This window comes from Leopardus geoffroyi, chromosome B4 (genome assembly GCF_018350155.1).
Source record: "Leopardus geoffroyi isolate Oge1 chromosome B4, O.geoffroyi_Oge1_pat1.0, whole genome shotgun sequence".
Taxonomy (NCBI): domain Eukaryota; kingdom Metazoa; phylum Chordata; class Mammalia; order Carnivora; family Felidae; genus Leopardus; species Leopardus geoffroyi.
This window is the reverse complement of record NC_059341.1, coordinates 12,312,501-12,336,063: the sequence shown is the minus strand read 5'-3', so window position 1 is coordinate 12,336,063 and position 23,563 is coordinate 12,312,501. Positions and strand designations below refer to the sequence as shown.

The following is a 23,563-nucleotide window of genomic DNA, read 5'->3' as shown; positions in this document are numbered from 1 at the left end:
TATAAAAATGAAAGCCGAGTCTGTCCCAGTCGTCACGGAACTAGTGTCTACGGGTGCCTAGCACATAGCAGGCACTCAACCCATCAGTGGAAGAATGGATGCTGGCTGAAATTTCCAAAAATGGGATTGGAGCAAATGCATAGTGTGGAAGGTAAAAGTGTAGTTTATTGAATATGGGCTCCCATATTCAATAGAAGAATTGGCAATAGGAGAGGTCACTTCTTGGCAGTCGTGACGGTGTCTTCGAGTGGGGCAGGTGAAGTCAGGATATTCCCCATTTAAGGTGAGCGTTTCAGTGTCCAGTGGATTAGGATTGAATAAGGCTCACGACAGAAAAGTTCAGGATCGTGGGCACGGCAAGGTGTGTTCACAGTCATTCACTGCTATCTTTCGAAGCGAAGCCGGTTTAAGCGGGGTTTGGGGAAGTTCCTCAAGCAATAGTTGGTTGCAACTTTTATCTTCCTGGGCGAGCGTTTCCAGAACAGTACAATGATATTGGCGAAGACAGTGGAATCACGTCTTTAGTGAAGACTGCACAGTAGTCTATGTCGTAGCCACGTTGATGTAGATGTAAGTAAACTATGTGGGAGCTGGTCTCAGTCCTCAAGCTGAAGACGTAGATAAACCATTCTCCTTCCATAGTATGACATAAACAGACAAGTAAGCCCTGTTTGTTCAGAGGCTCTGAGATAGGTGTGGTGGCTAATTTCTGGCTATAGAGGGCTGACCCACCCAAGGGAGAGGTAATTCGCGTGTGTCTTCGACCTTGATATCCCCTGAAATAGCCCTGAGAGAGGACCAGCTACAGGACTGGAAAAGCCCAGTGCGAAACGCAAATGCAGGGCCCCTTGTTCAAAAACGACGAATGTCAAAGAGTTTGACAGCTCCTCACAAAGCTAAACGTAGAATTCCCACACGACCCAGCAATACTACCCAAAGAACTGAAAATGGGGACTCGAACACGCATCTGCACACCCACGCTCAAGGCAGCATCATTCGCAAAAGCCGAAAGGTGGAAACAAGCCAAGTGTCCATCAAGAGAGGAACGGATCAACAAAACGTGGTGCGCATACATACAATGGAATATGACTCATCCATAAATAGGAATAAAGTTCGGGGTGCCAGTCAGTTAAGTGTGCAACTCTGGATTTCGGCTCAGATCGGGATCTCACAGTTTGAGAGTTTGAGAACTGAGTCAGGCTCTGTGCGGACAGCATGGAGTCTGCTTGAGATTCCCACCCCCCACCCCCCGCCTTTCCCCCCCTCTAGCCCCTCTCCCTCTCTCAAAAATAAATAATTTTTTTTTAAAAAGGAGTAAAGTTTTGACACAGACTACAACATGGATGAACCCTTAAAACATTATATTAAGAGAAATAACCTGACACAAAAGAACAAGTATTGTATGATTCCACTTACATGAAATATCCAGAACAGGCAAATTCACAGAGACAGAAATCACATGAGAGGTAATCAGGGGCTGAAGGGAGAGGGGAATGAAGGGAGAGGGGAATTACTTAATGGTTTTAGAGTTTATCTGGGGTGAAGAAAAACTTTTGGAAATAGATAGTGGGGGTAGTTGCACAATATTGTGAATGTAATTAATGCCACTGGATTGCACACTTTAAAATAGCCAATGTGTGTGTGCGCGCGCGCGCACACACACACACACACACACACACACACACACACAGGAATATTACTCAGCCATGAAAAAGAACAAAATCCTGACATTTGCAACATGGATGGATCTAGAAAGTATGATGCTGAGGCACCTGGGTGACTCAGTGACTTAGGTGTCCGACTTCAGATCAGGTTATGATATCACAGGTCATGGGTTCAAGCCCCGCGTTGGACTCTGTGCTGATAGCTCGGAGCCTGGAGCCTGGTTCAGATTCTGTGCCTCCCTCTCTCTCTCTGCCCCTCCCCTGCTCACGCTCTCTCTCTCTTAAAAATAAACATTAAAAAAAAAAAAAGGAAGAGGGTATGATGCTAAGTTAAATAAGTCAGTCAGAGAAAGACAAATACCATATGATTTCACTCATATGTGGAATTTAAGCAACAAAACAAATGGGGGCGCCTGCGTGGCTCAGTCAGTTAAGCGTGGACTCTTGATTTCAACTCAGGTCATGGTCTCATAGTTGTGAGATCGAGCCCCGCATCAGGCTCTGCACAGTGTGGGATTCTCTCTCTCTCTGCTCCTCCCCTGCTTGCACTCCCTCTCAAAATAAATAAACATATAAAAAAAAAAGACACAAAGAAAAAACGACACAAACAAATAGCGCGCCTATTAAATATAGAGAACAGACTGGTGGTTACCAGTGGAGATACGTGTGTGTGTGTGGGGGGGGGGGATGGGTGAAACAGATGAAGGGGATTAAGAGTACACTTTCCACGAGGAGCACCGGGTGGTGTATGGAATTGTTGAATCACTATATTGCACACCTGAAACTAACATAACACTGTATGTTAACTCTACTGGAATTTTTTTAAATGGCAGATTTTATGGTACGTTTCATTTTTAATTATGGCATAATGCTATGTTATATACATTTTACAAGAGAAAATTTATTGGGGCACCCGGCTGGCTCAGTTGGAGGAACATGCGAGTCTTGATCTTGGGCTGGTTAAGTTCAAGCCCCAAGTTGGGTGTAGAGATAACGTAAAAGTTAAATCTTAGAACAAAACTGATTAAATGAGAAAAATTAAGAAATTCAACAAGGCAGCAACAGAGCATTAATCAAGGGCAGGACCCCTCCATGCACGGGGTTCTGTGTGAAGCCAGGCCTGCTTGCGAGGACAGAGACTGTCCAGTTTAGGTGGCGTGCCCCATTCTAGAGACCAGGAGTGCTACATCTGGGTCACAGAAGACTTACTGAAACTGCCCGGCGTCCAGAATCCACTCAGTGTTCAACACGGCTGGTAAAAATCGAGAGCCCTCCCTTCCCCACTGCTACCCGTGCTCTCCCTGGCCTTCTAAAGATTAAGTACAAGATCTAGGTTCAAAGCTCAGGAGACCTTGCAATGTCAGCCCCGGAGGTGACAATGTTTATGGGATGTTTTTCTCCCCATCAGTTGCGTTACTTTAACCGGCTGGTACTGTTTGCAGGGCAGACATATGTAGCCGGGGGGCAGAGGGAGCAGGAATCTGAGTCCCTTGGCTGATAATTAGGGGAGCAGTCAGTACCCACACTTCCTCACCTGACATTCACTGAGCACGCTCCCTCCCACTTCTTCTGTTCTTCCCTTGCTTCGAACTGTCTCCCTTACCTCTCTGGGACTTCCTTTCACTCCCTAGTGTGCTTGGCGACCGGTAGGTGGGGCTTACTGGAGTCCTCAAGCAGGGCACAGAGGGGATGGAGGTGGGAGGTTACAGACCAACCCATGTGGCCAAGAAGGATCTCGGGCCTTGTTGTCCAATCCAGTCCGAGGCTACAAACCGCATACGTGAGCGGCGACAGAAAGGTGAGCCAGGCGTGGCTCTGCCCCAAGAAACCTAATGAAAGACAGATGGCTCGCCACCTTTGCCACACATGCCTTAGATATCGAGCCCTTGATCTGGGGTTTACTGAGCAGAAAGAACGCCCTTCTTTTGAGCCAAGCCAAACATGGACACTCACAAGGTGAGCTTTCTGAGCCCTGAAGCCATCTCTTGTAACACCTGCCCACTGGTGGCCTTAAGCTCTTCTGCCTCTGAGTGGCCACTCGCCAGGAGGGTGGGGACTCTGCCTCCTGGCAAAGGACAGGCCCCAAACAAGACATTCCACATTCAAGTCATAAATAGTTGTCTGGCTCTGACCCTGCCTGCCACTGTAGGATAACCCAGCCACCGCAAAGGCCTCTCATCCTTTCTGGAACATCTCGTGGGTATCTGTGTGTCCTCTCACAGCCAGATGGCATGCACTACCTTCTCCAACCCGAACTCTGCTTCCCTGTAAGGACAGGTGCTACCCCAACCTCTGAAGGCCTGAAGGCCCCAGCAAGGTGCCTCACCCTAGTCCTGTCTCCTGGCCACATGTCTACAGGCAAGCAGGAGCTGCTTTGTAATACCCAGGACATTGACACGGCCCACCTGTCTCTCTTCGCATTCTCCCTCGAGGAGAGAGAGCCCGATATCATCATCACCTACCCGCGTCAGTGCTGGGCCGCCGTGTGGGTTTCCAAGCACCCTAAATTCTCTGAGGAGTGTCCAGGAGGAGGATGTGAGGCCCTGCTGTGCTGAAAATTGCCCTTCAGGGTTGGTGCTAGGCCTAGCACCAACCAGCCCCACCAGCCCCACAGGCAGATCCACATGAGGCCTGAATCCTGGAGACTTTGGAGTTTGGTCTGCAGTTCTTGACATATAGTGTAGGGTCAGGAGTGTCACAGCAGGGGAAGAGCAATACATTTCAAGTCTCCCTTGCCTTCTCCTCTGAGAGAATACCTAAGTTTTAGCATCAGAGGGATGAACCTGGTTTGGGAGATTAGAGCATAAAACTACACAATGTTCTAGTACCTTTGTTGGGGGTTTTAGAGCCAAACCACTATTCTCTCCATCATATATTGAACAGACCTGCTTTTTCTAGTATTTGTTTTTAAATCAAAAGACACTAACTGCCTTTGGAAAACGTTCTGAAACAGCCCCTCCAATAGAGGGGGACCTCCACCGCCATACCCTGCTTTCACAACCCCAGCACTACCATTCACAAGAGCCTTCCTTTACAAAAAACGTACCCTTAATAAATAGTAAGAGTTAACATTTACTGAACATGTTCTGTGTGCCAGGCATGGTCACGTGATCTCATCTGATCCTTACAACAACCCTAATAGAGAAGTATTATTATTATCTCCTCCACTTTACAAATGAGGTACGTGTTCAGGGATATTAAGCGACTTCCCCAATTATCACAGAGCTTGTTTGTCGAGAGGCCAAGATGTTTATTTCTCTACATGCTGTCAGGGTCCACACCCCAGTTGCAATCAGAGGAACCGTTCGGCAGGCTTCAAACATGGTAACAATGACAGCGAATATCTAAGTATCTATTACCTGCCAGATTCTTTATATATTCTCTTTCATTTGACCACTTGGCATGATACGTATTTATCCCCATTTTACAGATGAGGATCTTGCGGCTCAGAGACTGAGCAATATTGTGACCCTCTGGGGGAGTCCCACTGCCGGGCTCTATTCTTTAACTCCCCCTACTTACTAGCTGTGTGACCTCGGGCAAGTTCATTTTTTTTTTTTTTTTTAAAGTAGGCTCCATGCCCGGTATGGGTTCAAACTCATGTCCCTGAGATCAAGACCTGAGCTGAGATCAAGAGTCAGGTGCTGACCCAACCGAGCCACCCAGGCACCCCTGACCTCAGTCGAGTTATCTGATCTCTCTAAACCCTCATTTTGCCATCTGTACAATAAAACATCGGTAGTACTTATAGGATTACTACAAGTTAGTACACGTCAACTGTCCTCACTACATAGTCAGAAGTCAGCAAAGGCCATCTACTATTATTACTCCAAAGCCCATAGTTTTGTTTTGTCTTTTTTCCCACTAGACCGTTCTGTCTCCCAATTTGACTGAGAGATAGGAACACATCACGCATTGAAATAAACAAGGTTCTTGGGGTGCCTGGGTGGCTCAGATAGTTAAGGGTCCAACTATTGATTTCGGCTCAGGTCAAGATCTCAGGGTCATGAGATAAAGCCCCAAATTGGGCTCCCTCTCTCTCTGCCCCTCCCCTGCTCGCACTCATGGGAGCATTCTCGCTCAAAATAAATAAACATTTAAAAAGAATAAACAAGACTCTTTTACAGCAGAGATGCAAAATGCTTAGATCAAGGAAGAGAACAAAGACCCAAACACACCTATTTGACAGCTCTCCCCGAATATTCTCAGAGCAGTGGAGCCAATGAAATGAAGGCCCAGGAAAAGCAAGGCTCATTTAAACCTCTCCTTTTTCCACCTCATCTTCTTCCTTTCCTTCCTCACCAGGTTCTGAAGGGTAAATCCATCTTTTTTGGTCTTGGAAGGGCAAATTTGCTGTAAATACCCACACTCATTGCAGCTTTATAGATTAGTTCCTTGTTTGGTATAGGGAGAAGGGTCTAGAAGTCAAAGTCTGAAGATATGGAGATTTCTCACCCAGCTTTCATCTACGTGACCAGGCACAAGTGCGCTAATCCCGGAGTTTCAATTTCATCACCTGTGGAGAATAATAAATGTAAGGATCAAATTAATAATGTGTGTGAAGATGTAAGATGTATTGCAAACTGTAAATCCCTCTGCATGGGACAAATTGTGTGCCTTTCACCAGCTGACAGGACTCTTGGGTCTTGGCTTTTCCAGCGATCACACTCAGGAGAGGTGACTGCAAGCTTCCTGAACCTATTCGCTAAAAAGCTAGCCAGAATGCCGCCTTCCTTGGGCAGGCTGGGGTTAGGGGAAGGCGGCAGTGAGACGCTCCCTGCTGACTAAGTGTTTAGCAGCAGCAGAGTGTGGGAAGGAGAGAACTAAATGGGGCATCGCAGAGGATGGGGGTGGGGGGAAGAACCCTACTAAATAATTCGTTTAGAACAGGGGCACCTGGATGGTTCAGGTCATCGCGCGGTTCGTGAATTCCAGCCCCATGTCGGGCTCTGTACTGACAGCTCAGAGCCTGGACCCTGCTTGGGATTCTGTGTCTCCCTCTATCCGCTCCTCCCGAGCTCACACACTCTCTCTCTCAAAAAAATAAATAAAAACAACCTCAAAACACAGCCCAGTGTGCTCTGGGGTTAGATTCCAGAACAAGTTGGGTACCACACTGAGTCTGAAACCAACTTCTCAGGCTTAGGAACTAGATCCTACTTTGGGGAGACTGGAGAGCTCGTTGAGAATGGATTCAGTGACATCTGTTTTTTGACACATTATCTCCGATCTTAGGTGAAGGGTGAGGGCCAAAGACACATATGGCTGTGAAAATGCCCCAATAAGCCTCCTCCGGAGCTGCAAGCAGGGGCTTCGGAGCAGAAAAACCTGGCACTTAGCACCTGCTCCCGGGAGCCACAACCTCAGCCAACAGAGCTACCGCCAATGGCGGATCAGCTGGGTTGTTTGGGCTCTCGGTTCACAACGCGTGCCTACACGGCAGTGGAGCTGTGGGCGGAGAAGCGTGTATGCGAGAGCCGCTCTTGCCGCCACGGCAGGAGGGACAGTGCTGGCAGGACAGGCCCAAGGACGCAAAAGAGGACAGGACGACCCAGGGGGGGAGCAGAAAGAGGACGCGATGCTCCAGGACCCCGAAAGGGTCAACCTCAGGCCCGCTTGCGGCCGCGCGTTCCTCCGCCGGCGTCTTTGCGACGAGTATCTTCGCAGCCGGCTCGGCCGTAAAGCAAACGTGCCGTAAAAGACAGTCACCGAAAATCGAACGGGTCTTTCGTTCAAAAGAACTTCATGAAACATGAACCTGTGTAACAAAATTAAGAAGACTTCATTGCAAAATACAAAATATTTGAACACATTTAACATGTGTGTAGATTCACGCCAGTCCTGGGCAAATAACGGATTTTATTTTGTGGACTGTACCTAAGCACTTGCCTTCGAAGCCTTTCCTTCAAACTATTATATTTGGGGTTTTTTGTTTTCTTTTCTTTTTTCTCTTTTCGTTTTCTTTCTCTCCTTCCTTCTTTTCTTGCTTGCTTTCTTCTCTCTCTCGGTTTTTTGTTTTTTTGGGGTTTTTTTTGGTATGTTGATTCGTTTCCCAGTTTGTCGGCACACTGTTTTCTTCTTTTGCTAAAATGTCTTTCTTCATTAAGAGCAGTATCGGTTTCCAAATACTAGAATGCATGTTTGTACCTGAGCTTTGGATTGCATTGTGAAAGCCTCTACGCTGGTGTTTGTTCTCTACATATTGTCACACGTCCACTGATAACTGGTCCAAAGTTCTATGGGAAATGTGGGTTCAAAACTTCACAGCACTGTATAGACCCTTATGAGGGCTAAGATTTATATACCATAAAAACGGGAGTACTGCATCAATGAAGAAATAAAACCAGTTGATGAAACCAACAAACTATAAAACCAGTTTTTTTTTTTTGTCTTTTACAGAAAAACTGACTTATAGTCAGTTATACAGCAAAAATGTTTGCAACAAAGATGCTTATGAGGAAACTACCTAGAACCACCAAAGGCCTCCCACACCATACCTTTCCACAAAGTCACCATCATGCTCCTCTCAAAAACTCAGGGACACAAACAGTCCATGAAAATGGTCACCAACCCAGCTGTCAGACTGGTTAAGTACATTAGACTCTGCACCTGGAACACTGATCTACTCTCCCTCTGAAAGGCACCGAAGAGGGAAAGGAAGCCTGTACAATCCCTTAAGTTACACATGTCAGCCAGTCATACAGAGCAAACACACTCCTGGCCTGAATCATAAAGGCAAAACGAAGCGCGCAATTCTTACCAGCCTATCCGTGTAAATGGCGACTAGCAAGCCAAAGTTTTCAGGCACCATGGACTAGGTCTCATAGCCTGCTGTTACTACATTATCACTCCCATAGCCTTGAGCACCTACAGAGAACTGCATACAGTTAAGGCTTGGGATCCTACCCCAAGCCGTACTTAGGGAAGGTGCAAAAACCAGAAAGCTACAGAGCTCTTCTTAAATAAGCAGGTGATCAGTATCTTTCAACGTCCAGAATTGAACTCCATGGAATAGGTCCCAACTTCCAGCATTTCTGATCTCTGGGTAACAATACCTTCCACCTTTTTGCTCTCCCAGCCCTTCCAACAGCTTTAAGACTTAATTCTCTGTGTTAAATCCCTCTTTGTTTGAAATACCTAAAGTGATTTCTGGTTTTTCTGGCCATACGTACTGGTGAATCTTCGATATTTTTTTTCTTTTGCACATTTTTTCTTTTGGATATTTGTGTCAATACCCAAGTTTTCGTGTTTGGGTCCCTGTCCTTTGTCCATGGAGTGATTCTTCAACAAGATCTTTGCGCATTTACTTTGGTGGCTGTCAATATTTCTACGACCTTCTCAACGTTGGCAAAATTTGATGATGGTCCCTAATCGGGCTTCTATGCTTTTAGACCCCGTTACATTAAACAGCAAAACAACCTTAAAACCCTGAGCGGACCCAATCCCTTCCTCTGGGAACACCTCCAGGTTCCAGGGAACCTTTTGTTCCACTGGGTCATTAACAAAAAGGTCTGCCACAGCAGGACTCTGCCCCTGTTGATGGGAGCTATGCATAACTAATGAAGAGGAAAATTGCTAGCAAAACAGGCTGATCAGTCTCAACATGTTTCTAATAACTTCTACGTTATCTGATCTTCATTTCCCTATATATCTTCTTTCTTTCCTAAATGAATACTACAAATCCTCTTCGGCTCACTAATATTTTCCAGCCTGTATTTTCTCTTCCTTTCTTTCCCATCTTATGGTACTTTGTTTTGTAGAGGATTTTCCCAGGTTCTTGGTCACATTGTACACATTTTAAACGCCAGTTTCCCTGGTCTCTAGTTGTGGATGTTAAGATGTCATAGATACCCAGTAACCTGGAAGATTAAAGAGCAGACTTTATCGGGGCACCTAGGTGGCTCAGTCGGTTGAGCATCTGGCTCTTGATTTCAGCTCAGGTCATGACCCCACGGTCATGGGATCGAGCCCCATGTTGGGCTCTGTGCTGAGCATGAAGCCTGCTTAAGATTCTCTCTCTCTCTCTCTCTCTCTCTCTCTCACCCACCCTCTCCTCCTCCCACACAAATTAAAATTAAAAAATAAATAAATAAAAATTAAAATTTTTTAATTATTTATTAAATTATTTAATTAATTATTTATTATTAATTATTATTATAATTATTATTTATTATTAATTATTTATTAAATTATTTAGTTAATTATTTAATTTTAATTAATTATTACTTGTCCAAAGTCCCAGAGATTGTAGGAGACAGAGTCAGGATTTGAACCCAGATCTTTCTGATGGCACAGCAACTAGCATCATTCAGAGGTGGAGCCTCTAATAGTGACAAGGGGAGCCCGCAAAGTCTTCCCAGAGGCAGGAGTAAATGCCAAAGAACTGTAGAAAGCCAAGACAAACATAAACAAAAGCACTCAATTTTAAAATCCAGCAATCACTTCTTGGCCTTTTGGCTAAGATCAAGTGTGGTATCTGTTGTCATCAGTTTAAAATCCAGCACAATTCTATCTCTGTCAGTATGAGGTACCTCTTGGATGAAGATACTGACAGATTCTCACTCTGTCAGTATGAGGTACCTCTTGGATGAAGATTTCATTAAGTGTTTCTTAGCAACTTTAGAAGCACTATCATGAAACCAGCCGGTTCAGAAGTGTCTCTCAGAGTTCATGTCTCCTGCATCACACATACATGTGGGATACAGTCATATGAACAAGGAAAAAGGTGTGACAGGACACAAAGAGAAGTGAGAGCCAATAGGATGATAGGACACTGGGAGATAATTAGTTCCACTTTTATATACCCCTTGCTATAACAAGCATGTATTACTTTAGCATCTGAAAGGCATCAAATAAAAAAAAAGTTTAAGGTTACCTGGGTGGCTCAGCTTCCGACTCTTGACTTTGGCTCAGGTCGTGATCTCATGGTTGGGGAGTTCAAACCCCGCATCGGGCTCTGCGCTGTCAGCGCAAGCCTGCTTGGGATTCTGTCTCCCTCTCTCTCTCTCTGCCCCTTCCCTGCTTGCTTTCTATCTCTCTCTCGAAATAAGTAAAAAAATAAACTTAAAAATTTAAGAGCTTGTGTCAAATACTATACATTTCTCAAAACCCACTTAATTTTCTCCTTCCTGTAGACACGAGAGAACTACATTTCCCAGCCTCCCGGGCACTTAGGGTGGGGTGATGTAACTGGGTTCTGCCTGAACGGATGTGGGCAGAAGTGATATATACCATTTCCATATCATAGTATTCCCTAGGTCATCAACCACACTCACATTTCCTCTTCCATGGCAAACTTGGAGGACATATGTTTAAGATGACACCATGGCAAGATAAATGAAGCCTAGATCCCTGAGTCAATTATTGGAGAGCCATTTGACCTCCATTAAACAACGACCTATTCTATTAAACCACTAAGATCTGTGGTCTGCTTGTTACCGCACCGCTCCCTGCCTATCCTGACTAATAACATGCTCCTCCACGCCAGGAATTTTCAGTGACCCGTGAAGTTCTGAGAGAGCCTCTTAGCTACTTCACACATAGAAAGAGGCTTTTTGTGCTTTTGCTAACTGGGTTTCTTCAGATTCTAAGTCTGTGTGGGGACATATTTCTGAATATAGTCCCCTTCTCTTCCTCAACGTCTGAATTACCTCCTCATTCTCACTTTGTTGTGGTGTGTTTGTTCCAACGGGAAATAAATCAAGGGCTTATCGGAAAGGAAATAGTACACGCACTTTACATTCTTGTTTAAACAAGACCTGAAAGGGAAGGAAATTTTATGACATTTTCTTCTCCTCGGGGACCAGTCTGCATTTTACTACCCTAATATTTACTTATTGTTATAGTAAAACCTTAGATAAACCATCAGGGGCTGAGCTCTTCTAGACAGACAAATGTTTCAAAGAACTAAAGTTTATACATTTAGGCGATAAAGTGCTGTTGACTTTTAGATGTTTGAAGAAAATATTTATGAAGCATATTAAACGAAGGATGGTGACATGTTCTACCTTTTCCAGGAGGTTCAGGATTAACCCAAGCTCTGTGACTGTTCCACAGTTCCTTGAGAAACTTGTATATGTAGTTACCTCCGCCCAGAACAGTCCTTCCCTTCCTTTGTTTACTTAAATTCTCCTCATCTTTTGGATGTCAGCTCAAAGACCATTCCCCTCAGGCACGATTATATAAATTTACCAAAATTCATCCAACTATTCACTTAAAACAGCTGAATTTGTGGTGTGTAAATTATACCTCACTATAGCTATGTTTAAAAAGCCAACAATGCTGTCAAGGAGGTAAAGCATAAACCTCCCTTTTAACTGTGGGCTACAGAGTGACTTCCTTCCAAAGACTCCAGTATGGAAAGAGAAAGAGGGAAGAGAAGTACCCCAATGCTGGAGAAATCTGACAAGAACTACGTTGGCCAAGTGATCAAGGTCAACATCAACAATTATCAGTCATGTCGACAGTATATACCCTTGATACGATGTGGTGAATATGGCACCTTACCTCTGTGGTCTTCCTCCCAGACACCATAACCCTGGTCTAACCAACCCCATGCATCCATGGAACTAGCTAGAACTCCTCAAAACTGTCAACGTTATCAAAAACAAGAAAAGTCTAAGGAACTTTTACAACCAAGAGGAGCCTAAGCGAGATATGACAAAGGAACATAATGTGATATCCTGGATGGGATCCTGAGAGAGAAAAAGAGCATTAGGTACGAATTAAAGAAATGTCAATACAGCGTGGACTTTAGTTAATAACAATATATCAATATTGGTTCATGACATGTGACAAATGTACCACAGTCATGGAAGATGTTAATAAAAGGGGAAACTGGATGCGGAACAGCTGAGAACTGTCTGTAGTATCTTCACGATTTCTCTGTAAATCTAAAACTGTTCTGAAAAATAAAGTTAACTTAATTCACATTAAAAAAAATTCCCCAGCCCCCCAACCAGTTCAAGCCCCCTTACGGTACATTCATATAGCAATCTAGAAAATTAACTAAATGAATGAATGAATTTATCACCATATGTGATTAGGTTTGTGCATTTTGCTCACTGTTGTATCCTGGGAACAAGGTGAGGGGCTGGTTCTTGATAGGTGTCTAGTAATAAACATAAAGTAAGGAATATAAAAATGTAAGTTCTGGGGCGTCTGGGTGGCTCAGGTGGTTAAGCATCCGACTTCGGGTCAGGTCATGATCTCACAGTTCATGAGCTCGAGCCCTGCGTTGGGCTCTGTGCTGACAGCTCAGAGCCTGGAGCCTGCTTCTGATTCTGTGTCTCCCCCTCTCTCTGCCCTTCGCCTGCTCATGCTCTGTCTCTCTCTCTCTCTTAAAAATAAATAAACATTAAAAAAAAAAAAGTAAGTTCTGTGGCAATAGGATTTGTCTGTTTTGTTGTCTCCTGGATCCTCATCACCTGGAGAGCACCTGGCCACCTGTAGACACTCAGCAAGGACAACTCCCACCCCAAGGAATGAGCCAAGGGTGAGCCAAGGAATCTTCTCCCCAGTGGTTTGAGTTTGGGATAAAGATGCTTTAGTTCAGACTAATACAGTCTATTACATGCTGATGGCAGTAACATTTGTCACCAGATGAACAGAGGCTTAGGGGATTGGTCTATAAAGAATCAAGCCAAGCACTTGGGAGGCTCAGTTGGTTAAGCATCTGTGTTTTGGTTTTTTTAATTTACATCCAAGTTAGTCAGCATATAGTGTAATAATGATCTCAGGAGTAGAATCCAATGGTTCATCCCCTACATATAACACCCGGTGCTCATCCCAACAAGTGTCCTCCTTAATGCCTCTTCCCCATTTAGCCCATCCTCCTCCCACAATCCCTCCAGCAACCCTCAGTTTGTTCTCTATATCTAAGAGTCTCTTATGTTTTGTCTCCCCCTTGTTTTTATTTGCTTCCCTTCCCTTCTGTTCATTTGTTTTGTATCTCAAATTCCACATATGAGTGAAGTCATATATTTGTCTCTCTCTGCTGACTTATTTCACTTAGCATAACATGCTCTAGTTCCACCCACATAGTTGCAAATGGCAAGATTTCATCCTTTTTGATTGCCGAGTAATACTTCATTGTGTATATATATATCTCACATCTTCTTTATCCATTCATCCGTCGATAGACATTTGGGTTCTTTTCATACTTTGGCTATTGTCAATAGTGCTGCTATAAACATGGGGGTGCATGTGTCCCTTCGAAACAGCACACCTGCATGCCTTGGATAAACACCTTGTAGTGCAATGGCCGGGCCGTTGGGTAGTTCTATTTTTAATTTTTTGAGGAACCTCCATACTGATTTCCAGAGTGGCGGCACCAGTTTGCATTCCCACCAGCAAAGGCATCTGACCCTTGATTTTGGGTCGGGTCATGATCTTTAGGTTCCTGCATCTAGGTGGGTGCTGCACTGCCAGATAGGAGCTTGCTTGGGATTCTCTCTCTCCCTCTTTCTCTGCTCCTCCCCTGCTCACACTCTCTCTCAAAATAAATAAATTAATTAAAAAAAAAAAAAGAATTGGGGCACTTGGGTGGTTCAGTCTGTTAAGCGACCGACTTTGGCTCAGGTCATGATCTCACGGTTCATGAGTTCAAGCCCACATTGGGCTCTCTGCTGTCAGCACAGAGCCCATTTCAGATCCTCTATCCCACCCCCCTCTTGCTGCCCCTCCCCTGCTCACACTCTCTCTCTCAAAAATAAATAAACATTAAAAAAAAAAAAAAAGAATCAAGCCAAGACTCAGCATGAAGGAGAAGGAAAGACAAGAAAGAGAGCAAGAGGGCCACCAAGGTTCCTACCAGGGCTGTCCTTTCCAATTCCAGTAAATTCCTGGGCCACTGTGTCCTGGGAGACCCTCCTGTCATATACAGTCCAATAAGCCCTTACCATCAGATCTTGCCCCTTAGGGATAACTTCACCAAAACCTTATCTGTGTCCTATTTTTCTAGCTTGTGTTTCTGTGGTGAAAGATGTTGAATCAAAGTAATGGAGGGAAATATCACCTGTCGTACGATGAAGAGAGAGAAAAAGATAACAGGAAGCAGACATGGGGATGAGAAAGGGAAAGTGGAGGCTGTAAAAAGGAAAGCAGATCGATCACAACAGCCAAGATACAGAAGCGGCCCGAGTGTCCACGAATAGATGCATGGATAAAGGTGTGGTGTATGTCTGTGATGGAATATTACTCAGCCAGAAACAAGAAATGAGATCTTGCCATTTGCAACAACATGGAGGGAGCTAGAGTGTATAAGGCTAAGTGAAATAAGTCAGAGAAAGACAAATACCATATGATTTCACTTACATGCAGAATTTAATAAAAAAAATATATAAACAAAGGAAACTAAAGACAAACTGATGGCTGCCAGAGGGGAGGTGGGTGGAGGGGTGGGCGAAATAGGTGAAGGGGGTTAAGAGTGCTGAAACTACACACCTGAAACTAACAGAACACTGTATGTTGATGCTACTTCAAGTTAACAAAAAAGGAAAGCAGAGGAAGACCTAGAACTACTTGGAAAGGACCTAACAAGTACTTGCCTAACAAGTAAGACAGTGGATTCAAAGTGTAGTGAATTCATTCATTCATTCAGCAAATAGGTACTGAGCACCCACTAGGTGTTAGGAACACAGCACTCAACAAAACTACGGGACTTGCTGCCCAAAAGAGCTATTAGAGACTGCTGAGTGCTTACACAACTTAAACCAGAAAGAGACAGAGACAGAGAGACAGAGAGAGAGATAAAATCACTTCATATTGGTTGGTCAGGGGAGGCTTCCTTGAGAAGGTGACAATAGGGGCGCCTGGGTGGTCCAGCTGGTTAAGCGTCAGACTTCAGCTCAGGACTCACGGTTCACCAGTTCAAGCCCCGCGTGGGGCTCTGTGCTGACAGCTCGGAGCCTGGAGCCTGTTTCAGATTCTGTGTCTCCCTCTCTCTCTGCCCCTCCCCCTCTGCCTCCCCCTTCTTCCCTCCCTCCCTCTCTCTCTGTCAAAAAGAAACATTTTTTTTTAATGTATAAAAAGGGTGACATTAAATTGATATCTGAAGGACAAGAAAGCTCTAGAAGCAGGAAGGTAGTGTAGCGTTGGGGGCGTGTGGGGGCAATGATCTAGACAGAAGGAAGAGCCAGTGCGCCAAGGCTGAAGGGAAGTGTTCTCAAGAATATGACGTTTGCCCTCCAGGGAACGTTTGGCCACATCTAGACTTTTGGGTAGTCACAACGCGGTGGCAGGGAGCAGTCCTCCTCGCATCTGATGGTTAGAAGCCAGGGATGCAAATTAACATCCTACAGTTTGCACAGGACAAACCCTTAGGCAAAGAACTACCCAAAATGTCAATAGTGCCGAGGTTGAGAAACCCTGCCCTGAGGCCATCAAAGGCTTGGCACCTTCCTCATGTAGAAAGCAGGACATGGTGCCTGGAGAAACAACAGAAGAGGGGGCAGGGCTGTGAAGAAGTTCGGGAAGCAGGGGGAGGCTGTCAGCACGCACCCTTGCACGCCAAGGCAAGGAGCTGCCATCTTGTTCTAACTGTGGCAAGGAGCCCACGGGTGTTCTGAAACCGGGCAGTTCACGTGGACTTATTTGTTTGTGGAAACAACCACTCTGGCTCTTAAGTGGAATGTGGTGGACGGAGCAAATGTGAGTAAAGGAAACCACCTGGGGGGTTTGACAGTAGAGAGAGGAGGTGGCAGGTTGGACGTGGGTCATGGCAGTAGAGATAGAGAAGCAGCGAACTGAGCCTTATTTTAGAGGTGGGACTTGTGGGTCCTGGTGACAAAGTGAATGTGGAAGGTGAGGGAAACAGGAATCAAGGATCCATCGAAGGCAGGGCCAGCGACACAGGTGCATGACTGGTGCAATGCCAGTCCCCACATTGGGCTGGCAGTGACCTCGGTGGAGGGCTCTCGGCCACCCTGGATCCGGGTACTGAGCACATCCCAGCCTAGAGGGTGCCAGCCCTTCCAGGCAGCAGGGGATGGGGCGACAGACCCAGGGGAAGCTGGGGCTCCATGCCTTCATTTTGCACCGGGTCTGGCAAATTATGAAGCTGGCCCTGCTTGAAGGTTTCCAGCTTGAGTAACTACATGCTTCATTACTGCCATTTACCAAAACGGGGTGGGGTAAAAGTTTAGTCTGGGGCTTGTTTAATCTCAAGATGCCTGTGAGACATCTCACTGACAAGATCATGTAGGCAATTATGTCTCTACAGCTCAGAAAAGACATAAAGCTGTAGACATGAAGCCGGAATTTGTCAGCCTGTAGTATATAAAACCATGAGAATGATGTTGCAGCCGGTATGAAAAACAGTATGGTGGTTCCTCAGAAAAATTGCACATAGAATTACTACATGATTCAGCGGTTCCATTTCTGGGTATACACCCAAAAGTGAAAGCAGGAACTCAAACAGACATTTGTACACGTGTGTTCACAGCAGCAGTATTCACAATAGCCAAAAGGTGGACACAACCCAAGGGTCCATTGATAGATGAATGCATAAACAAAGTGTGGTGCATGTGTGTGCGTGTGTGTGTGCGTGTATATAAGGGAATATTACTTGGCCTTAAAAAGGAAGGAAAACTCTGACACTTGCTACAACACGACTGAACTTTGAAGACATTATGTTAAGTGAAAAAAGCCAGTCACAAAAGGACAAACATTGTATGATTCCACTTACACGAAGAAACAAGAGTAGTCAAACTCACAGGATGGTAGTTACCAGAGGCTGGGAGAAGAAGAGGGTGGGGAGCTAGTATTTAATGGAGACAGAGTTTCCATTTGGGAAGGATCAAAACTTCTGTGATGGTGGTGGTGATGGCTGTGTAACAATGTGACTATACTTAATGTCATTGAAACGTACACTTAAAAATGTTTAAAATGGTAAATCGTAGGGGCGCCTGGGTGGCTCAGTCGGTTAAGCGTCCGACTTCAGCACAGGTCACGATCTCGAGGTCTGTGAGTTCGAGCCCTGCGTCGGGCTCTGTGCTGACTGCTCAGAGCCTGGAGCCTGTTTCGGATTCTGTGTCTCCCTCTCTCTCTGACCCTCCCCCATTCATGCTCTGTCTCTCTCTGTCTCAAAAATAAACAAACGTTAAAAAAAATTCTTAAAAAATAAATAAATAAATAAATAAATAAATAAATAAAATGGTAAATCGTGTTATGTATAGTTCATCACAATAAAAAAAGAACTTGATTATTATTATTTATTGAGTGTTTCTTATACACCCAGCACTAATCTAGGTCTTTTCATTGTTTAAAACTCATATAACCCTCTTAACAATCTTTAAAGCAGGTGCAGTAATCTCTTGGACATTGGCCTTACCAAGATATTTATGGGTCTGTCTCCTCAGGCAAGGGAAACAAAAGCAAAAAATAAAGTTCTGGGACTACACTGAAATACAAAGCTTTTGCACAGCAAAGGACATCATCAACGAAACACAAAGGCAACCTGGTGAATGGGCGAAGGTCTTTGCGAATGACATATCCGATAAGGAGTTAACATCCAAAACATATAAAGAACTTACACAACTCAACACCAAAGCAAAACAAAACAAAACAAAGCAACCAATGAAAAAATGGGCAGTGGAGGGGTGCCTGGGTGGCTCAGTCGGTTGAGCGTCCTGACTCTTGATTTCGGCTCAGCTCATGATCTCACAGTTTCGTGGGTTCGAGCTCCGTGTCCGGCTCTGTGCCGACAGCGCAGAGCCTGCTTAAGATTCTCCCTCTCTCTCTGCCCCTCCCCTTCTTGCAATCTCTGTCTCTCATAATAAATAAACATAAACAAAGGCGGGGGGAGTGGATCTGAACAGACATTTTTCCAAAGAAGACATCCAGATGGCCAGCAGATGCACGAAAAGATGCTCAACATCCCTCATCATCAGGAAAATGCAAATCAAATCCACACTGAGATATCACCTCACACCTGTCAGAATGGCTAATGTCAAAAAGACAAGAAATAGGGGCACCTGGGTGGCTTAGTCAGTTAAGCGTCTGGCTTTGGCTCCAGTCACCATCCCATGGTTTGTGAGTTAGAGCCCCACGTCAGGTCCTCCTCTGTCATCACAGAGCCCACTTCGGATCCTCTGTCTTCCTCTCTCTCTGCCCCTCCCATTCCCTTGCTCGCGCGTGCACTCTCTCTCTCTCAAAAATAAAAAATATTTTTTTAAAAGACAAGAAATAACAAGTACCGGTAAGGATGTGGAGAAAAGGGGATGCTAGGGCACTGTCGGTGGGAATGTAATTGTTGCAGCATCATTTACAAATCTACAACAGGCAAGATCTGGCAGCCACCCAAGTGTCCACCAATAGATAAACGGATAAGGAAGATGCGGTATATCACCGCAATGGAATATTACTCGGCTGCAGAAAAGAATCTTGCCATGTGTGACAACAAGAATGAACCTGGAGGGTGTCATGCTAAGTGAAATATGTCAGATAAAGAAAGCCACCTCTGGGACGCAGCAAAAGCGGTCATAAGAGGAAAGTATATAGCAATCCAGACTTTCCTAGAGAAGGAAGAAAGATCTCAGATACACAACCTAACCTTATGCCTTAAGGAGCTGGAAAAAGAACAGCAAATAAAACCCCAAATCAGCAGAAGACAGGAAATAATAAAGATTAGAGCATAAATTAATGCTATCAAAACCAAAAAAACCAGTAGAACAGATCAATGAAACCAGAAGCTGGTCCTTTGAAAGAATTAACAAAATTGATAAACCACTAACCAGTCTGATCAAAAAGAAAAAGGAAAGGACCCAAATAAATAAAATCAAGAATGAAAGAGGAGAGATCACAACCAACACAGAAGAAATAAAAACAATAATAAGAGAATATTATGAGCAATTATACACCAATAAAATGGGCAATCTGGAAGAAATGGACAAATTCCTAGAAACATATACGCTACCAAAACTCAAACAGGAAGAAATAAAAATTTGAACAGACCCATAACCAGTAAGGAAATCGAATTAGTAATCAAAAATCTGCCAAAAAACAAGAGTCCAGGACCAGACAGCTTTCCAGGGGAATTCTACCAAACATTTAAGGAAGACTTAACACCTATTCTCTTGAAGCTGTTCCAAAATATAGAAATGGAAGGAAAACTTCCAAACTCTTTCTATGAAGCCAGCATTACCTTGATTCCAAAACCAGACAGAGACCCTACTAAAAAGGAGAACTATAGACCAATTTCCCTGATGAACATGGATGCAAAAATCCTCAACAAGATATTAGCCAACCAGATCCTACAATACATTAAAAAAATTATTCACCATGACCAAGCAGGATTTATACCTGGGATGCAGGGTTGGTTCAATATCTGCAAAACAATTAACATGATTCATCATATCAATAAAAGAAAGGACAAGAACCATATGATCCTCTCAATAGATGCAGAGAAAGCATTTGACAAAATACAGCACCCTTTCTTGATAAAAACCGTCAAGAAAGTAGGGATAGAAGGAGCATACCTTGAGATCATAAAAGCCATATATGAACGGCCCAATGCTAATATCATCCTCAATGGGGAAAAACTGAGAGCTTTCCCCCTAAGGTCAGGAACAAGACAGGGATGTCCAGTCTCACCACTGTTATTCAACATAGTATTGGAAGCCTTAGCCTCTGCAATCAGACAACACAAAGAAATAAAAGGTATCCAAATTGGCCAGGAGGAGGTCAAACTTTCACTCTTTGCAGATGACATGATATTATTCTATATGGAAAACCCAAAAGATTCCACCAAAAAACTGCTAGAATTGATTCATGAATTCAGCAAAGTTGAAAGATATAAAATCAACGCACAAATATCAGTTGCATTCCTATACACCAACAATGAAGCGACAGAAAGAGAAATCAAGGAATCAATCCCATTTACAGTTGCACAAAAAAACATAAAATACCTAGGAATAAATCTAACCAAAGAGGTGAAAAATCTATACACTGAAAACTATAGAAAGCTGATGAAAGAAACTGAAGAAGACACACAAAAAAATGGAAGAGTATTCCATGCTCCTGGATAGGAAGAACAAATATTGTTAAAATGTCGATACTACCCAAAGCAATCTACATATTCAATGCAATCCTTATCAAAGTAACACAAGCATTCTTCACATTCTATTCTTCACAGAGCTAGAACAAACAATCCTAAAATTTGTATGGAACCAGAAAAGAGCCTGAATAGCCAGAGCAATCCTGAAAAAGAAAACCAAAGTAGGAGGCATCACAATCCTGGACTTCAAGCTGTATTACAAAGCTGTAATCATCAAGACAGTATGGTACTGGCACAAGAACAGACACTCAGATCAATGGAACAGAATAGAGAACCCAGAAATGGACCCACAAACATATGGCAAACTAATCTTTGACAAAGCAGGAAAGAATATCCAATGGAATAAAGACAGTCTCTACAGCAAGTGGTGCTGGGAAAACTGGACAGCGACATGCAGAAGAATGACCCTGGACCACTTTCTTACACCACACACAAAAATAAACTCAAAATGCATGAAAGACCTAAATGTAAGACAGGAAGCCATCAAAATCCTTGAGGAGAAAGCAGGCAAAAACCTCTTTGATCTTGGCCTCAGCAACTTCTGACTCAACAAGTCTCCAGAGGCAAGGGAAACAAAAGCAAAAATGAACTATTGGGACCTCATCAAAACAAAAAGCTTCTGCCCAGCGAAGGAAACAATCAGCAAAACTAAAAAGGCAACTGACAGAATGGGAGAAGATATTTGCAAAGGACATATCAGATAAAGGGTTAGTATCCAAAATCTATAAAGAACTTATCAAACTCAACACCCAAAAAACAAATAATCCAGTGAAGAAATGGGCAAAAGACATGAATAGACACTTCTCCAAAGACGACATCCAGATGGCCAACCGACACATGAAAAAATGCTCCACATCACTCATCATCAGGGAAATACAAATCAAAACCACAATGAGATACCACCTTCCACCTGTCAGAATGGCTCACATTAATAACTCAGGCAACAACAGAGGTCGGCGAGGATGCAGAGAAGAGGAGCTCTTTTGCACTGCTGGTGGGAATGCAAGCTGGTGCAGCCACTCTGGAAAAGAGTATGGAGGTTCCTCAAAAAACTAAAAATAGAACTACCCTATGACCCAGCAATTGCACTACTAGGCATTTATCCACGGGATACAGGTGTGCTGTTTCGAAGGGACACATGCACCCCAATGTTTATAGCAGCACTACCAACAATAGCCAAAGTATGGAAACAGCTCTAATGTCCATCAACAGATGAATGGATAAAGAAGATGTGGTACATACATACAATGGAGTATTACTCGGCAATCAGAATGAAATCTTGTCATTTGCAACTACGTGGATGGAACTGGAGGGTATTATGCTAAGTGAAATTAGTCAGTCAGAGAAAGACAAAAATCATATGACTTCACTCATATGAGGACTTTAAGAGACAAAACAGATGAGCATAAGGGAAGGGAAACAAAAATAATATAAAAACAGGGAGGGGGACAAACAGAGGAGACTCATAAATATGGAGAACAAACTGAGGGTTGCTGGAGGGGTTGTGGGAGGGGGGCTGGGCTAAATGGTTAAGGGGCACTAAGGAATCTACTCCTGAAATCATTGTTGCACTATAAGCTAACTAATTTGGATGTAAATTTAAAAAAATAAAAAATTAAATTAAAAAAATATATTTTAAAAAATAATAATTTTTCTCTCTAAAAAAATAAAACAAAATAAAGTCAAATACTGGGGCGCCTGGCTGCCTTAGTTGGTTGAGTGTCCGACTTCAGCTCAGGTCATGATTTTGTGGTCCGGGAGTTCGAGCCCCGCGTTGGGCTCTGTGCTGACAGCTCAGAGCCTGGAGCCTGCTTTGGATTCTGTGTCTCCCTTTCTCTCTGATCCTCCCCTGCTCACACTCTGTCTCTCTCTCAAAAACAAATAAAGATTAAAAAAAAATTTTTTTTTAAAAGAAAGCCAAATACCATTTGATTTCACTCATCTGTGGAATCTAAAAACAAAACAAATGAACAACAACAAACCAGAAGCAGAGTCAAAACTACAGAGAACAGTTAAAAAAAAAAAAAAAAAAAAAGAAAGTAGGTACAATATTACCAGCCCCACTCTACAAGCAAGAAAACTTATGACCAGAGTAGTTAAGTAACAGGCCTAAGCTCACACAGCTTCCAACCTGCCGGGTTCAGATTTGGATTCAGGCAGTCTGCTAGCAGAACCGAAAAAAAAATTTTTTTTTAACCTACTGTACTACCTATCAACGGAGATCATGTCATAAGAAATTTTTAAAATTTAAGGTTGAATTAATAGCTCATGGGCAGCTAGGTCCTGGCCTTCCAGCACAGTCCAATCTGGCTGCCCAGTGCAGAGTCAACCAGCAAAGGAAGGGAGGGGGACAATTACGAGTGACAAATCATTTCATCACCTTTGAAAAAACTGCTCTGTGACCAGAGACATCCCCTGGAAATACTGACAGGAGGGTGTCCTGCTGTGTGTGAAAAGGTCAGGATGGCCCAGAGCCAGCCCACAAGGCCGGGGGTTGGGGGGGCAGTGCCCCAATCCCAGGACAAGTAGACCCAGGGGGGTAGGTTTGCAATTCCTTCGTGTTCACGGAAAGTGGTCACTGTGCTATTTTTAGGTTGCTCTATTAAGTTATCAATGACATTTCTCAGACAGAAGCCATGCCAAAGCCACGGACATTCCAGGCCTGCAGCTGGGAAAACGCAGGGGTTGGACCAAGGTGGTCAGAAGTTCTAATTTACCAAGTGACGTTAGAGCCGGCTGGCAGAGGGGAAGGTGGAAACCACAATGTGGATTCCATTTAGACCTCAGAATTCCCACACTCAGAATCCCATCCCAATCTTGGCTCAGGTCAGGATCTCAGAGTTCG

General features: G+C 43.9%; 1 long non-coding RNA gene and 1 pseudogene across 4 annotated transcripts in view; one reads left to right on the top strand and one right to left on the bottom strand.

Annotated features, from left to right (window-relative positions):
* LOC123590938 overlaps positions 1–23,563 on the bottom strand; it is an 83,561-nt gene that overhangs the window by 8,562 nt on the left and 51,436 nt on the right. Inside the window, exon 1 of one of the 4 annotated variants that reach the window (XR_006709042.1) lies at positions 4,127–4,295. The exons of the other annotated variants lie outside the window; for them this stretch is intronic. This is a non-coding gene — a long non-coding RNA (uncharacterized LOC123590938). Of the gene's footprint in view, positions 1–4,126; positions 4,296–23,563 lie in introns of those variants that run through there. 4 annotated transcript variants of the gene reach the window in all.
* LOC123592366 lies at positions 10,102–10,249 on the top strand (annotated as a pseudogene).